Genomic DNA, 10,800 nt, shown 5'->3' with positions numbered 1-10,800 from the left:
TTTCCAAAACATTTAGCTAACTAGTGACTCCGGCAACCGATTTATGCAAAACTGATGTGTTACAATGCATCGCCGCAAAAACGGAAGAGAGGAGACACGAAGAGAATCTCTTATTATCATATAGGTCTATTTGAAAAATCTATTTGAACTCGAGAATTACCTGGTAGTCTGTTCTCTGTGTCTTCGGCGCATTTCTTGCTTGGAATCCCAAGCAACCAAAAGTTCGAATTTCACTTAAGGAATAAACTTGAAAGTTCATATTTGGTTCAAATTTAGTTCCGCAGAACTTTCTTGCTGAACAACCAGACACTGCATTTGTAAACCGAACTTCATTCTCATTAAAGTACCGTTAATATCTGTAGCAACTTGAAAGTCCAACATGCAGCTTCAAAGTTCAACATACAACTTGAAAGTAACTTAGAGTTCGGATAATGGTGTCTAAGGAAGGTTAACAAGCTTGATGTCTATGGAGGTATGGAGTAAAGCTGGCAGCTTTACTTGTAATTAACCGAACTTCAAAGTTGCTTTGAGTTCGCTGCATAGAGCGCTAAGCAGCTTCTGAAGAAACTTTGACAAAAGTTTATAAAACAGCACTTGTAGTTTTATTTTTATACTTTTCCATTTTCTACCTCCGCCTCCTCCTAACTTTTGTAAAGTCGGTTCATGCGATTAAGATAGACCATTTAAAAAAAGCCTAACTAACACCGACCGCTACTGGATTTGAACCCGAGCGTTCCTCGTTGCATGCCTATCCTGATGCATTGCGCCATCTCTGACGCCGCTAGTGACATGAATTTTGCCGATGAGTTGTTCTTAAGTGTAAGTTCGTTTCGGGGCTGTGATAAATGAGAAATTAGCCAAGGGTAAGTCACTGAGAACATTCCGTTCACCTCTTTCATGGAAATTTTGTTCAGTCTGTGCCTTACTGTGCTGCCGAGGTGCTGATCATGTGAAACCTGTCAGATTCGCCAGCGCTCAGATTGACCGTTTGATCGTTTTGACATTAACAAACATTGGCAGGGCTGCCAATTTCTAACATTTCAAAATTTAAATGTCAAAAATGTGGGCCACAGTGTGCCATAAACTGTGAAATGAGTGTACCGCAATTGCAATCAATGAGGTCAGCTGTTCCCTAAATTGAGCCTGCCTCAATGTTCTAAGCGACTTACCCTTGAAATTAGCACATCGAGTAAAAACGATGCAAATCGCATATTCCAGCAACGGAGCAGCGGTATGCGTCTAAGTTACCGAAAAGAAGTACTCGAGTTCAAATCCCCGAGGTTTATGTTGGTGGTGTGTGGTAAGTAACAATAAATTAATATTTATAAAAAAACAGTCGATTATTAACCGAAATTAAATACCTTAGGTAATGAGAAATGTCATGAATCTGCAAAACAGGAAGAAGTGGGAAAATATTCCCACAATCTTTTTTATTTTGAAAATTATTGGAGTTTTTCTTTGGGCTGAACAGTGTTCTATATAGCGACTTAAGTGAACTTTTTGCGAACTTTCTAGTTCTATTAGAAGTTACTTTGTATTCCCTTCGAAGTTTAAACATCAAATACGAACTTGAAAGTACCGTTAATTACTTAAAAATGAAGTTGAATAGAGTTCTATTCATGATCATTTCGTTGGCTGTTAAGCCAAAAATCTCCTTTTATCGGAACTTATATGTGGGGCTCTTATATGTGTGGTTCAGGGGGAGCACCGGAGAGTATCCGGGAGTTTGGAATTTGATATTGTTGATATTATTCCAGCTATTTGATAAACCAACATCTAAAGCGAAGAGTGAATAAAATAAATGTTTGTGAAGGGACGGAGAGTGAACTTCTCACGTCCCTTCTGGGACGTAGAAAAATCGTTCGCGTGTTGTCTGTATTCACTTTTTCGCGTGCGTAATGGCGGCTAGTGGGTACAACCTTTGTAAAATATTCGCATGCATTTGGCAACTATTGTTCATGTCAATTTAACATTTCCACCCTTGATTGTAGTTGTAGAACTGACCAGCGTACGTGAGCGGAGTTGGCAAAAGCAAATATACATTTTCGAAAAGTGTACCCACCAGCCGCCATTACGCGCGTGAAAAGGTGGATGGTTTGTGGTATAACTTTAGGAAAATATTAGCATACATTTGGCATCTTTGTTTACGTCAAGTCGACATTTCCATCCTTGATTATTGTGTAGAACTATAAAGCGTACGTGAGCGAAGTTCCCAAAAGCAAATGAACATTTTCGAAATGTGTATGCATCGCCATTTAGCGCGCGAAAAGGTGGATATCACGAACACCAATAGAGCTTTCCAGTTATGTGTGTGTTGGTGCTTGAAAATGAGGCAAACAACAACAGTAAACAAAAGAGATGCATTCTTTTGACACCAAAGTACAGAATGATTTTCGTCTTCCGCAGGCTTAAAAGCCAGCAAATTTTCAAAATGTGTGCTTGAATTGGAAACAGGATGATAAATTTGACCAAAATATGTTCCTTGCAGAGTAGCAAATGGAGCAACACAACTTATAATCGCTATTTTTCGGGTTGTTCCTCCAGGATTAGCTGTTCCCCAACATGAGGCAAACAACATGTTATACACGCGTATTTCGGTGTTCACTAGTGTGAGTGCATGAGCTGTCAGAAAGCTCTATAGGGCTTTTGCTACACACACATGCAAGACATCTGTTGGGCACACATTGCATATTTTCCTATTCGATGCAGCAAAAACGTGCTGGATAAAATTATCATTTTTTTCTGAAATTATTTATCATTTTAATGCAACTAATAGTCAAAGTAACCGACAAATGTTCCCTGAAATATATGCTGACTTTTGGTAACTAGAATTTCGGTGAATTCGCGTTAAATCGGTGTCCCAAATATACTGTTTTTTGAAGCAATATACGGCATAGGCCAAGTTGAAATGAATGAAATATAAAATTGGTTTTAGCATAATAAATTGCTTTCTTAGTCGAAAGCAACTGCTGGCTATTGATATTTGTTTAATTTTATCCCGCTAACATAGGTCATAGTTACATTTTTGATCATTGCTACCGCGTCTTAGCTTATTTGTTGAAAATATTTTTTTATTTAGTAAACAGATGTATTACCTTGCCATATGTATGAAGCAATTTGTAATTTCTGTTTTAAATGAAGAAAATAAATCATTTAAAAAATTTTGCTCTTCCCAGCCCGTGTGTTTTATATGGAGCTGTCACTTTTGCCTGCCCAACAGATCTCAAATACATATGCACTCTGCAAACACCCTATACGTCGTTTTGCAAATTTATCAATGACTGAATTCGTTTTTAAACAACCCTGACTTAACGAGCTAAAAGGTAAAAACATCATGATAACGCGAATCGATGAACGAACTGAACGAACGATATGTTTGGTATGGTGTGCTGTAGTATTCGTGTAATCCTGGAAATGTCAAGCTAAATGTATGTGTAGAGTGCGTAGAGAGACATTTCTCTCACGTGATGCTTAACTTCTCAGCTATTTTGTATTTTACAGATGCAATGCATCGGAGATCGGCTCGACGATGACTGTGACTGATGAGTGATGCACATTGGTACAATCATATCATATTGGCTGATTAGTAACAATTTTTAAAATTTCAAAATAAATTAAATCCTATATTAATTATACCTCCTAATAGTTGTATTAGCGCTTGAATGAAGGTTTTCATTTACGACTCGCAAAGTAGTTATCACATGTATTATGATTAAATAGTATTACAGTCAATTTATTACTGGCAGTTTCATATGTTGGGAAACTTACAGGTTCTGCCTTTTCCACCTCTCACTTTTTATCACCCCGTGCTCGCTCTTGTACATTCTACAAGAAGATGTATGTGTGAAGATGTAGTGTAGATGTAACAGAGGTTGCACAAGTGCCTCTGCTGTGCTCTACGACCGGACAATCCGCTGAGTAGTGAGTAGAGTACCTCCACAGCTCCACTGTTAGAAGTGACGTGAGCGTAGTAGGTTGTGTCTTTGTACGTCCCGCCGTCGTTTTGTGTGGAGCACTGCATACAACTTTTTTCCTTGTTTCAACTCTAATTTCCGATTCGTTGATACCGCACGAGCTAACGGCAGTCAGACGAACAACATCCAATGCCGGATGGTACTAAAATTAACGTGAAAACAGTATTTTTCGTTTTTTGTGAATAGTCAAAGTTCCAGTTGCAGCAGTACGGGGTCAAAGATTGTGGCTGCACGGTTTCAGTCAATTGGAAAAGCGTTTGTTCCTTGCTGGTTTCTATGAGGAGGCTTTTGTTCGGTTTGTGAACATCAGAAGCTAGGTTTTGGATAAATGTTTTACGAGTGAAATCAAAAAATCATATACTGTGGAGTTTGTAGCTCGTCTATAAAAATTCAGCGGTGAGTTTCGCCAAAATTTAATACTGGATTGCTGTTAAAAATTGCTACGTCCGGGAGTTATTCAATCGTATCTACATTAGCACCTTGCGGTTAGGGTTTTCCGTGCTGGGTGACTGGCAAGGGAGGCATTTTCCTAACCTGATAAGAGAGAATAAGAGGTCTGTGAAGAGCAACTGAAAACTTGCTCCGAGAGTAAGTAAAATTTGAACTCAGTACAGCGTTCGAAAACATTTGATTTTCCGAAGGAAAATTAGAAACTCCAGCAAGGAAAACCAACCCTGAGAGAGTGAGAGTGATTTTTTTTGTATTCTGACCTCGAATATCAAACGAGTAGGATTGCCTTTAAATGTGTGCGAGCTCTGTGTTGTAATCGTTGTAATAATTACATGTGGGAGAGTTTTTCTTACAGCGATCAGTGGCCTAAAGGTTTTTCGCAAGTTGTGCAGGCAGTAAATGTTTTCTGTATGATATTTTATTTTAGGTGTTAATAAGGAAATTCTCTGTAGTAGTGAAATATGAAATATCAGTGCAAATTTATCAAATTTCTGTAACAGCACAGTTTTTGATTGATTCAGTGAAAAAAGGTCCAAGCAAGGCTACGACATAAGTTTTCTGCGACAAACCGTACCCGACTTCCAGTCCGGCATTGCATTGGTGTGAGGAGTACGACAGTGTACTTTTATAGTGAACGGTAAAGAATACCACTGCTGATCAAACAGCAGCAAAGGAAACGCTCTAAACCAGTTTCCGGCAGGTTTTGTGGCGGTTGTGACGTATTCTAAATCATAGAAGAACTACAAAACGCATCACGTTCCCGCCAATATAAAGCCAGTCCGTAATTTTCCAAAACGACACTATCGGAATTCAAGGTAGGATATATGTTTTAGCATTACACAAAAAATGTTTTAAATGTTTTGTGAAACGGTACAGCTAAAATGAGCAACATTTGGAACATTTGACTTGGTCAAAAAAAACTCAATCAGCAAGAAATAATTTGAAAATTTTTGTTAAGGCAGAACAGTATTTTGTCAGATTTTTCTTTGGAGTTTTCCACAACCGTGGAAAATTTTGTAAAAAACTTTTTACCTCGAACGATAACACTTCACTCTGGGACCCTTCGTACTAAAATGTACGATCATTTTGAAAATTTCCTTGTTCCGTGCGTGCTGTGTTGTTTATGTTGAAAGCATTGGAACCAATTACAAGTAGGAAGAAAGTAAATGCACTATAAATTTCTAAGAAGAAAGAATTTAATGCTAGTAATGATTGGTTTCACAACTTTACCAGGGCCAATTCTGTTCGTAACGTAAAAATAAAGGTATAGAATCCGCATCTGCAGATATTACAACGGCTTACCGGCAAAGCTTGGCAGCAGCGCTTCTGGTGGTTGTTTGCTGAAATCCCTTCTAAAACATTGGGCGATGCTCAAAAGAGTACAGTTCAGCAGCCTTCGGATGCAAACGCATTTTTTAAGCAAAATTTTGAATTTATCTTTATATTTGAGGCGAAATTATGTCTTGAAGGAAAATCATTGTCATTTCACGTACTTCTACTTGATAACGTTCCTGGTCATTAAATTTTAAAGCATCCGAATGTTATAGATTGTTTCCACTGAATAAGACCTCTTTGATTCAACCTTTTGATCAACAGAATCTTGCTGCATTAAAAAAAAACTATAAATAAAGGTTCCGATACACTTTCAACAATAATTTTTGAACTATGAAGTGCAATCAATTACAGTATTAGACGCATGGAAAAAATTTAAAATTAGAGAGGTTCTAGAATTTATTCGTAAGGGCATCTCTGGTTCAAAACACCAAAACGCCAAATATATATTGGAGCTTGGAAGCCGCTCCGGCGTAAGGCCTAAGATTCCGTAATTTCTGACTCTACAGCAGCAGTATCGTGTCTACAACTGGTAAAGAAGGACTCGATGAAGTTAATGCAACAGACATCACATTGCTCGTTACGATTAAAGTATGTATGTATAAACCGCGATTCTTAAGTTCTCGAGATAGGTTCCGTTACTTCGTAGTTGTTCCTTGTAGATATCAAACGCCTGCATGCTTACGGCGTCGCGGATAGAAAACCAGTTAGATTAAAACGCTTGGTCAGTAGTCGACAGCGATAAACTGGGAACGACACAATATGTGTCTAAAAATTTACCCCCAATCATGGACCGCAACCATTCTATTTTTTTACGAATTGGGGTTTCTACGCATTACTTAGCCAACTGAAGTCTCGTAGTTTGCAAATGCGCAAAAAGTGGCGCACTATAGAACACTGAATCCCCTGGTGTTCCTTTACCGATAGCATAAACGCTAAAAGATGCTAATCGACGCGTGCGTAGGGTTTTTAAGCGTAAAATTTTGCGATCTATACTTAGTGGTAACATAGAAAATGGAGTGTGGTGCAGATTTATGAACCACGAGCATTGGCGGAAGTTGGGGCACTAGGGGCGAAGCACTAGCGCAGCTGTACCGCTTTCACGACACACAGGGGTTCTATCAGAGACTCAACGAATCTCGCAAAGGCTTTATGTCGCGGGCCGAAATGTGCAGAGATAAAGATGGAGGTATCTTGACCGTGCGGTGATCGAAAAGTGGAAGCAGCACTACGATGAACATCTGAATGGCCTGCAGGCGGAAGACCATGATAACGGAGAAAGTGATCTCAGTGGTGTAGCAAGCAACAAATCCCACCCCACTCCCATCTATGAGGGAAGTTAAAGAAGCCATGCAGAGGCTGAAGACAACAAAGCAGTGGGAAAGGATGGCATTGGAGTGGAACTTATTAAAATGAGCCCGGACAAGTTGGTCGGCTGTTTGCATCAACTGATTGTCAAGATTTGGGATACGGAACGACTACCGGAGGAGTGGCAAGATGGCGTTTTTTGCCTTATATACAAGAAAGGCGATAAGTGAGCGAAAGGCGATAAGCTGGACTACCGAGCGATCGCTAGCTTGAACGTCGCCTTCAAAGTGCTGTCCCAAGTCATCTTCCATCCACTATCGCCAATAGCCAATAGATTTGTGGGAAATTATTAGGCCGGCTTCATGGAGAGTCGGTCTACAACGGATCGAATGTTTACCCTGCGGCAGATCCTCCAGAAGTGCGGGAATTTCGAGTCCCCACGCATCACCTGTTCATTGATTTCAAAGCCGCATATGGTAGTGTAAATCGACAAGAACTATGGAAAATTTTGGACGAAAAAGGCTTTCCGGGTAGACTTATGGCTACGATCGATGGGATCCAGTGCTATATGAGAACCTCGGGTGAATTATTGGATTTATTCGAATCTCGCAGGGGGCTTCAAGAAGGGGATGGTCTTTGGTGCCTGCTGTTTAACATTGCGCTTGAAAATGCTATAAAATTAACGGCGATCGAAATGCGGGGCACGATTTTCAATAAATCCAGTTATTTTATCTGCTTTGCTGACGACCTGGATGCTGCCGGTAGAACACCTGAGGTAGTGCAAGATCAGTACACCAGACTAATACGTGAAGCAGAGAAAATTAGGTTGAAGATAAACACGAACGAAAACTAAAACGAAGTATATGCTGGCGGGCAGGACCGAGCGCGAAATGGCCCACTTGCGCAGTACTGTGGTAATCAACAGGGATAAGTTCCAGGTAGTTGACGAGTTCGTTTACCTTGGCTCACTGGCAACAGAGGACAACAATACCAGCCGTGAGATTAAAAGGCGTATTATCAGCGGAAGTCCACAAACACTTGCGGTTGAACAATCTGAGCCCCCGTACAAAGTGCACACTGTACACAACGCTAATTAGACCGGTTGTCCTCTACGGGCACGAAGCATGGATATTGCTGGAAGAGAACGAGCATTTGGAGTTTTCGAATGGGCGGGTGCCAAGAACCATCTTTGGCGGGGTGCAAGAAAACGGCGTATGGAGGCGAAAAATGAACCAAGACTCTACGGCGAACCCAGTATTCAGAAAGTGGTTAAAGCTGGACGGATACATTGGGCAGGACATGTTGCTAGAATGCCGGACTACTATCCTGCAAAAATGGTCTGGTGTATCAGGTGTAGCGAGATTTAGCGAGCACTGGCCGCGCAACTGGAGAACAGCTTCCTTGAACCGAATTAGATGGAGAAATTATGCTACGCATGCCTTGTCCATAAGACATTGGGCCAACGTAAGTAAGTAAGCCGCGCAATTGTTGTGTAATATTAACAGCTGGCTACCAACGGGGTAGCAATCGCATAGCGCCGTAAATACAAAAGATAAAACTATACTTTCTTCAACAATAATGTAGATAATAATTAGCTCTGCAACTGCCGTATACACTACTTTTTCGAATTCTGTTTAGTTGAGGCGCTGTAGTCAAATGAGCATCTACTGAGCAAACAACCGAGAATGAAGCCTGCTCAATTTAACATATATATGTTATTTACCAATTTAGTACAGCATATTTCATATTATTCTAGGTTTCCAGGTCCATATTGTTAGGTATTTGTGTGATTTGTCGAAAAGAATTATCACAGTAGTCAATGATGTCAGAAAGTCAATTTATATATAATAACCTCAAAAGCAATTTCTAAATGATAAAGGTCGAAATCAGAGGCTGCGAACTCATGCGTACAATCTGCATGTAAAGAGCTTCTTTAAAGTTTGTTATAGACAAAAAGTTATTCAGCTTACACCCATACTACCAAATAACATCATCTATCGAGTGGTGAAATACGTCGAACTGGTTCTCTGCTCCGAAAATAAGCCTCTGTAATCCTGAAGCGTCTTCCTTTTAAATCCCTGGCCGAAATAGTAGCCATACTTTCTCACCTTTGCTGAATCCTTTGCAATCAGCCCGAGGTTAAAAGTTTCTTTCTATTTCACCCAGATAATCAAAACATCTCTCAATACATTCCGCGTGCGTTCTTCTAAGCTCCAGCATTATTTAATTCATTCAGGTCTACCTTATGATTTTGGGGTATTCTATATCGTGCTTGTTTTTGCTGGTTCCTGCGAAACACCCGTGCAAATGCTAATAAATTTTCCCGGTCTTTGCTACAATATTGATGGTGGGAACCTATTGTAAACGGTATATGCGAGCACTCAAACACACTCAGCAGCAACGATTCTGGTGTGCACACCAACACACACAGGCCTGTAATGGGGAATACATGGGGAGGTGGAAAAAGGACACAGATTGCCCTCCCACTGACTGGCTGTGAACGGCTGGCTCTGAAACCGGGAAATTAGATTTTTGCCATCCATCTCCTGGTGGGCACTTTTCCGCTGTATGGCTGATGGCGTATGATGGATACAGGTGTTAGGCAGACTTTCTGCTCCCTTGCTCTTTCGTCGAACATGCTAAATTGACAGATGTTTGAATCTGATAAATGTTTCCATTATCATGCACGTCGCTGAGTGGTTCAGGTACCGTGCTCGGTGGTAGGAGGTTCATAATTGAAACTTGTTTTGGGAATCTAACCGCAAACAACGCTGACGTTTGATGCCAGACGAGTGAGTTAAAAAACGGGGAAAAATGCTTCCGGAGATTTCCGATAAAAGGGTAGAAGATTCACTTTGTGAAAACATCATTCATCGTTATTTCTTTATTATGGCTGTAGCGTCTCCATTGTTTTTGCGAAATGATTCAGAATTGAGGGGGATATCAAAATTCAAGTTTTTGTGACGCGTAAGATGTGACAAAATCATTTTTATGGGTCTCTTCCATTTTTTTTGCTACCAGATTGTTTTGTCCTAAAGTAACAGAGCATATTTTGCCAGTAATCACTAAACGAGATACTAAGTGGGAGAAAACTCCTATGGAAGCTCATGAGAGGAAACAGAAGGGCTTTGTATAGTCGCAATTGCAAACGGAAATTCCTGTGGGAAGCAGAAAATTTGATGAAGACGGAAATAAACGAGTTTTTCTTACCCCATTCGTGGGTACTCGTGATTAACACGGAAGGTATAATCGCTGCAGGTTGAAACGCGGAAACGAATGAATATTAAATCGATGTCAGTACGCAGACGTTGATCCTTTTCCAAATGGTTTTGCCATGATTTTTCACGCTACCTCTGACAAATAAAAAAGCACTTCGTTTGAAAAACGGGGGAGATAACAATGTTGTTTTGTTCATGTACCTTTGTTTTACATGTTTGTCTAATTATAAGTCTTATGTATTTTTTTCGCTTTGTTATTAAAACTGATACTCCTTTGGATTTATATATTTAAAACGGTGTTTTTTGCATTTCATTTGCATTTTTGTTGTTTTACAATTTTTGTGAAAGTTATGGTCCGAGCGTTCGAAAATCAAGACGCCACTATTCTATGTTAAAATTTAAAGATTGGTTTTTAAGGAATGTCCGAAAACGTAACAATCAACCGCGTGCCTTTTTGCGAAAAGTTTGAATGTTTTTCATATGGAGACGCCCTGTCGTAGGTTAGTTTTTCGGGTGTT

At 39.9% G+C, this 10,800-nt stretch overlaps 1 protein-coding gene across 8 annotated transcripts in view; it reads left to right on the top strand.

Annotated features, from left to right (window-relative positions):
* The first annotated feature begins 3,665 nt into the window (after positions 1-3,665).
* The window catches only part of LOC128733957 (cAMP-dependent protein kinase type II regulatory subunit), a 121,529-nt gene continuing 114,394 nt past the window's right edge, over positions 3,666-10,800 (top strand). For 2 of the 8 annotated variants that reach the window (XM_053827877.1, XM_053827876.1), the window contains exon 1: positions 3,963-4,370. The gene's annotated coding sequence lies outside the window, so the exon portion shown is untranslated. Of the gene's footprint in view, positions 3,691-3,962; positions 4,371-4,400; positions 4,563-4,851; positions 5,240-10,800 lie in introns of those variants that run through there. The other 6 variants (XM_053827872.1, XM_053827874.1, XM_053827870.1 and 3 more) reach the window with 6 other exon arrangements.

The sequence above is a fragment of the Sabethes cyaneus genome, chromosome 2 (genome assembly GCF_943734655.1).
Source record: "Sabethes cyaneus chromosome 2, idSabCyanKW18_F2, whole genome shotgun sequence".
Classification (NCBI taxonomy): Eukaryota; Metazoa; Arthropoda; class Insecta; order Diptera; family Culicidae; genus Sabethes; species Sabethes cyaneus.
The sequence above is the reverse complement of the archived record's forward strand: the minus strand, read 5'-3'. Positions and strand labels throughout refer to the sequence as shown.